This window comes from Phaenicophaeus curvirostris, chromosome Z (assembly GCF_032191515.1).
Source record: "Phaenicophaeus curvirostris isolate KB17595 chromosome Z, BPBGC_Pcur_1.0, whole genome shotgun sequence".
In the NCBI taxonomy this organism is placed as follows: domain Eukaryota; kingdom Metazoa; phylum Chordata; class Aves; order Cuculiformes; family Cuculidae; genus Phaenicophaeus; species Phaenicophaeus curvirostris.
In genome coordinates, this window is record NC_091431.1 from 6,771,603 (window position 1) to 6,778,607 (window position 7,005).

The window sequence follows — 7,005 nt, forward strand, 5'->3', positions numbered from 1 at the left end:
AAGAGGTCTCACTTTTTAGAAATCATGTTTCACCGTAAACTGCAACATTCAGAAAGTAATTTACATTAAAAGATAAGGTTTTTTGGTTAACTGAGGGGAAAAAACACAAAACAACAGCTAATGTGCAGTAGAGTAGAGCGTATCTAACATGCAGAGCAGGAATGCACCCTCACCAAATGAAACAGACTGCTCTCCAACATATTGTGATTAAGCATCATGATTTATGGATCAGCTGTCTAAGACCACAGTAAAAAAGGAACAATGCAGTTTGGTCATTAGGTGGAGTAGTTAGGAGAAGTGTAACCATGTGTCAGAAAATCATCATCTTGAAGGAACTTCTTCCTGAAAATCCATTACAATGTCAAAAATTACAACTCTTATTCCACTTCCCCCCCCTAGTTTCTGACACAGTACAAGTGATTTGTGGTTTAGGAGTGGTACAGCAATACCCACAGTTTCTGCATCACTGCTCATCTCACCTGGAAGCACAAACACAGAGTGCCTCTGCTAGGGTAAGGTGCTGGGACTGAAAGTCAAATTTGGTTTTCAAAATCTGTGGCTGGCTCCTGTGCCAGACAATTTCAGGTGTCCTGCATTGATGCCATCTTCCAGCTATGGTTTTCTGCACCCCTATAAGAAAATCTTTCCGTACCACAGCTTAACTTCACATACTTCAAATTTCTGGACTACATGACTCTGAAGATGTTGATTTAGTATGACCTTGGCTCTTAAATATGACTTAGCTAAACAAAGCTACACTCCCCCTCTGCCGCACACCCCTAGTGAATTAAAACCTAACGTAACAGTTCCTCAGAGGACAGTTTTAAGTCCTAGTTGATCCCAGATGGAAAGTATACACAAACCCGTCAAGGAAAAAAACCCTAACATTTGAACAACATGTAAAAAGGCAAGAAAGCAACAAAGGATTTCGTATAAGGGTTCAACTTCCAGATTTCACTTCAGAGACATTTCAGATTTCATGTGGCACCTGAAGTGTTGCCATCCAAAAGTAATCATCTAGCATTGCTCACCTCCAGCAGCCTCCTTCACTAAACAACCACTGCTTGTAAGCATTAGTTTGTTCAACACAACAAATATAAGCATGAACCCACCATGGAAGACTTGCAAGCCAAAAAGGCAAACAAACACCATCCAGGGAAGAGCAACAGCAATGAATAGACCCGCCTGCCACTCCATTTTACCATTAAAGTGGTGGTGATAACAGTAATTTTTCGTTACCTACTATGAACTCAAGGAGGTGTTTTTCCACTCTCCAGTAACCATTTGGTTAATAAAAGAACAACCACAGATATACTCTCTATCATATGAGGAAATAAACAAGAAAGGCAGAAAAAATAGTTTCAATTTCATGTTGTTGAGAAAAGAGAAGAGGCCTGCCTGTTACTCCTTCCTTTACTATAGTAACTGCTAGGAACTATTGCAAAAATTTGGATTTTCTTTTGTGAGTTACAGAGTACTAGATCTTCTTCCAAACAGAAATATGTTACCTCTTTTGAGTCCCTTATCTTATTTTTGGTGAAGCCTTCACCAGATTCACTTACACAAATGGTATTCATTAGCTTGAACTGTACTGAAAAAGCTATTTAGTAGCTACTCTTCAAGTACTGAAACATCAGCATATACTTTAAAGTAATTAATAAAAAAAGTTCTACATCTCTCCCCACCTCACTTCCCCTTCTCCCCCCCAGATACCAACAAGACTTCCTAAGTGGGCAATTGCGTACCTGCAACTATGAAACAATAGTTTCAGCAGACTGGCAAAGGGCTAATCACCCCACAGAAATGCAGATAAGAAGCTCTTAACCTCCCTGAAATTCTTGTAAGGCAATACAAACTCCAATGTCAGCATTGACTTCTTCAAAACAGTGTCAGCAAGCCTATGCATAAACACACAGAACTCCATATTTTTATTATTTTTTTTTCTTTTGCATTCATCAGTTCTCTACTTGTTAAACTGAGGGAAAGAACCACATGACACATCCCTGTGCTGTCTGTAATAGCATGGAAGACGATTATACATTGCTCATGCCACAGGGACTGATGCGAGCACTGACTGGGTTTTCCCACTGTTCATATACATCCTTGCAGAAAGAAGTGGATATAACTATTTAGCATGCCTTCAGACCAGCTAACAACAAATTGCACAGATTATACCTAATATTGCAACACACTACCCTCCACTGTCTCAGCAAAGACCAGCTATACAAACATGCCCCCTCCCAAAGCCTTCAATCTGTTAATTCTAGTCACTGGAGAGTGTGCTTTAAACAGCTACTAAGCTATAGCATCTTGCCCGTTTGGAAGCTCTTCATAAGACTGAATAAATTCACTGTGAAAATGAATTTGTAAAGTTTCACTGAGGGGTCATGGAAGTCTGGAAGGGAAGTGCTACAGGAAAGGGATGGTGTTGCTCTGTTTTCAGTGGAGGCTGTATCATCAGCCCCCTAGAAACAGCCTCTGCCACTAAAGCTAGACATTTCCTGAATCCCAGCTTCACCATCTAGGAAAATAGATTTTACTAGAATTCGGTAACATATGGGAAGGTTCAGACACAACAACAGGAAAACCCTACCTTGCAAATATTGCAACTCCCCCCTGCACAATCCAAACCCCAGAGTAAAACATAGTTGATGGTCCTTGCCCTTTCTCACTAGCAAGACTGAGCATCACAAAAATTACACCAAGCTCTAAGAAACTGACCAGATATGTCAGTGTGAAAAGAAAGGTGAATGACAGACTGAAGATGCAATGAAACCAAGCTCATTCAATTCTGCAGAAGAAATTGAGATCCTTACAGGAATGAATATCAATTTTCCATGCTGCTGTTATGCTAGCTTATGACACATGAGCAAAATAATTTTTCACATGCACCAAGACAGGCAATGAACAAACAGAGTAAGAGATGCTTATGTAAATAATCCCTCATCCCCAAAACACAGTACACACTTCACCCAATCTGCAATGGAAAATCCATACCTATCCAGAAACATTTTTCTATCAAATTCCTGTCCTTGTGGAGATATAACCTAGTAATTTATTTGCAGTTATCAATGTTAAATTCACTTTGACATTAAATGTCAGTTCTTTGCAGATACTGTTAAAAAATCAAAACTTCTTTTTTCACAGGCTGAGTGGGTTAACCCAATCGCATCAATTTCTATCCACATAATTTATGCTCACAGAACATCCGTTATTGGTGAAGTAATGCACTGCTAGAGCACAAACATTTCCAAAGAGATTACTTAAAGATAATTTTCCAACCCAACACAACAGATAAAAAACAAAGAAACTGGCTAAACAAAATATCATTAAGGCTTAAAAGAGAGGGAAGGAGGAAGGGAGTGAGACATACAACAAGAACAAAGCAGTATTTTAAATGTTTCACTGTCATCACCAAATGACTTGTTAACAATAAATAAACTGGCCACTACAATGGACAATTGAGCTGGCTGGCCCAAACCCCAGAACTGGTTGGTACTAACCTCTCTCTCTCCTGCTCTTACTGTTCAGCTGTATGATAGCACAATGAGATTTTGCAATATCCCATTCAGCAAGCAGGGTGCTGCATCCCAACACACGGAGCTGCAGGAGTACTACCAGAGCTGCATTTACAGGACATCTGGTGCAATGGTGAAGGCTTACAAAGATCTGCAAAAAGGCTCTCAGTGAGGAAGGCTGAGACAGCCTCCTGCCTAACCACTGAGAGAGAGCAGAAGAGCCTCCAGCAAGTACTCTGGACAGCAAGTGCCATCCCTACCTGCCATGTGATCTTCCACACACTGCTTGGCCCGCCTAAAAACCTCTGTCAAGACCAGTGTAAAAAGCACAAGTACTCCAACAGATGAGATCATAAGGCTGGAGTTCCCACTACTGGCTGTTGAAGAACATCCTTCTTTTGCCTTGTATGCAACATCTGCTTTCTGACTTTCTCAGTTGTTTTACAATCTGAGAACTTGTGGCTTCAGCAATCAAAAATGCAGAAGAACAAAACTTTATCCAGTTTGGATGTAATCCAGCCACTGAACATATCAAAGCAGGTACTGTCTTAAGTACCGCTACTCCAACTTCAGAGCAATAATGTCCTGAACATTGTACTGGAAGTGATCCAGAGTCACAAAGATACACCACAGAATCAGGGATTATTGGTATGGTCCCGTGTAAGTAATACATCTGCTTCACCTTGTATGATGCCTGCTTTGATTGCACTTCATCAGCCAAAGCATACATTCTGCGTAATAAATAATACAGCCACCTCTCAGGCAGCAAGGGCAGGACAGTGGCATATTGCAGATTGCTTTGCGGAGCACAGCAACAGTTGGTCAGAGTATTCGGCTTTTACTTAAGGCAACCCAAACAAAAACAAAATAGTAATATACAACACCTCGAGAAATTTAACTTCAACTTGTCCAGCCACCTGAAAAGCATCTTACAAAAAAAAAAAAAAGGAAAATTTGAGAATAAAGGATCTAACTTCATGAGATGGTTGAGATGATTCAACTAAAAAGGCAGAAGTCCAAAAGCATACTACTAAAGAAAAAAGAAACTCATCTTTCCTACTTTCCCTACTGCCTTCAGCCAGCTCACACCTGCACATCTACAAGAGTTTTTAAAACGTGCTCTAGGGAAGTCTATGACTTCCTACAACCTGAAGATACTTACAGTTTCCAGTGCCCCAGTCTTCACTTTCAGGAGTGCAATATAGCTGTTAGCCTTCTGTATGTAAGGAACAAAAGATTGAGTTTTCAGCAGTAATCCGAGGCCAGAAAGAAAATTACTTCAACACAAATTTAAATTGCCCTTGCATTCAGTAGGAATCTGCTACAAGACAATAAATAACAGAGGATCTCAAATCTACATCATCTGCTTTCACGGCACAGCCTGTGCTTCCAAAAAAAAAAAAAAATTACATCAGGCAAACCTTTTGAATAGGAGCTCTGTGGCTATTCAGGGAAAGATCATTGTTCTGGCCCCAATAATTACAACACTGCTGCTAAATCTTCCTAAGCAAGAACATAGCCTGAGCTGTGAGCACAAGGATTTGAGCAAAGATGCATCAAGAGGAGCCTCCTTAAGCACATTAAACAGTTTCATAAACTCTGCAGAGGCAGCATTGTATGAAACTGTCCCTTCTTCCCCACTGCAACATTAAGGACACAATCTGTCACCTTGTTCATTTACTACACCCTGAACTAATTTTCAGCAATAAAACAGCCCCACTTTGCAGAAACCATCTCCTGTCTCAGGGACCACAAGGGCCTGGAGAGACATCTTCCCAGTCATCTCACTGGGGCAAGATAAGAGATCCTGCCCATTCACCTCAAAAAGCAGATCAACCTGAATCTCTAAATATAAAAAAAAAAAACCAAAACAAACCTTCTATTCATAGATATTCAATGCAAAAAAAATCTGAAGATAGGGCACTACCCTGAAGCATTTATCTTACATGGAAGCCTTTTCCATATGCCACACTATTTTGCCTCAGATGCCTTTTGAGGATGACAAAGCAGTCTGACCACAGCTATGCACTGGGTTCCACCACAGGGCAGAGAGTTCAAGCATCTGTAACCTACCTATGCATATCTGCCTTTCTCCTTTACCTGCTCTGATGTTTATCCCTAAAAGGGACCTTCAGATATTTACTGTGGCCACAGTGAAGGCTCTTAGGCGAGTTGTTTATTTCCAAAATTACAAGCTGTTCATTTTTGCAGGATGTTTTTGTCTTGGCGTTGTGTTTTTAGTTTTTTTGGGGCGGTTTTTTGGTTTTTTTTGTTTTTTTTTTTTTTCCTTAGGGAGGGGGAGTTGTTGGTTTGGTTATTTTTTTGTTGTTTGTGTATTCTGGCAAATGAGGAGTCTGATCCTGTGCCCATGAAGTTAAATGTATTTTGATGATGACCTTAATGGAGGGCAAGGGAGGCAGAAGGACTCACACTTCCCCAGCCATTTCCTAGAGGTCCAACCATGCCAAAGTCAGAAAGCCCCAACACCATTCTTTCTGCAACATGTAACCACATGACTTCCTGTTCTTGGTTACTTATGTCAAAAGGTATTCAAGGAGGTGACCTTACAGTGTTGATGGAAGCAGAACGGATTTTCATTTGGCCCATCATGACACTTCATTTCTGATTAATGGAAATGACCAAGAACATCTTTAAGGGAAAATAACAAACAACTTCTCTCTGTGTCAGTGGTAGAAAGATGCTCACTTAAAAGGTCTTTTCTAAGGCACATAAACATCCCATCATGAAGGCAGGAAACTAATTGCTCTATCTGATTAAAAACAAAAAAGATTATTCTTGGCCTTTCTCGTTTTCTGTGTCCAAACCAGTTAACTCATTTCTGTCAGGCTATTCTAGGAGATTTGTATCTTTACTAATCTGACTTCTGCTGTCAGAAGAAAACATCACATTTTACTAACAAATGGAAAACATATTTTGAGAGTATAAAGCTATAGCATTTGGCATAGTGACATATGAAATCATGAACTCGCCCTAAATCCTGTCAATTACAGGACAAACTGGACTTGAATCAGCAGCAGGCTAATCCACAAGGCATGCAGCAGCACACCAGGTTTCTCTGCATACTGCTCAGATGAGATAAAGAAAAAAGGAAAAAATAAAATCAAGAGACACTCATCATTTTGTATTCATATGTTAACATTTTTGCTAGAAGTGCCACCACCGTGCTGTCCACAAGAGAGTCATGTTCCTCTACCTTTTTTCTTCTCTCTCTACATTGAGGGATTTGAAAACTTATTTACCATCTGACAAAACTTCCGTTCAGTTTCTGTAGTTGTCCTTTTTAAGAATTGTTTCTGTGCTTCCCTGACCTAGGTCAGTTTGCACCATCCAGTGCAATTCTCTCACTTGCTCAACCCCCTTGCCTGATTATTTCCATATTGTATCTATTCCACACCCATCTCTTGGGCAGTATTTTCTTGCTGTTTTTTAAATACAAAATGATACTTCATCTTCTCTTGCAGCCTCC

At 40.1% G+C, this 7,005-nt stretch overlaps 1 protein-coding gene across 1 annotated transcript in view; it reads right to left on the bottom strand.

The window, feature by feature from the left end:
* The window catches only part of LPAR1 (lysophosphatidic acid receptor 1), a 54,286-nt gene extending 49,474 nt beyond the window's left edge, over nucleotides 1-4,812 (bottom strand). Inside the window, exon 1 of the mRNA XM_069880039.1 lies at nucleotides 4,681-4,812. The gene's annotated coding sequence lies outside the window, so the exon portion shown is untranslated. The remainder of the gene's footprint in view (nucleotides 1-4,680) is intronic.
* Between the last annotated feature and the right edge of the window lie 2,193 nt (nucleotides 4,813-7,005).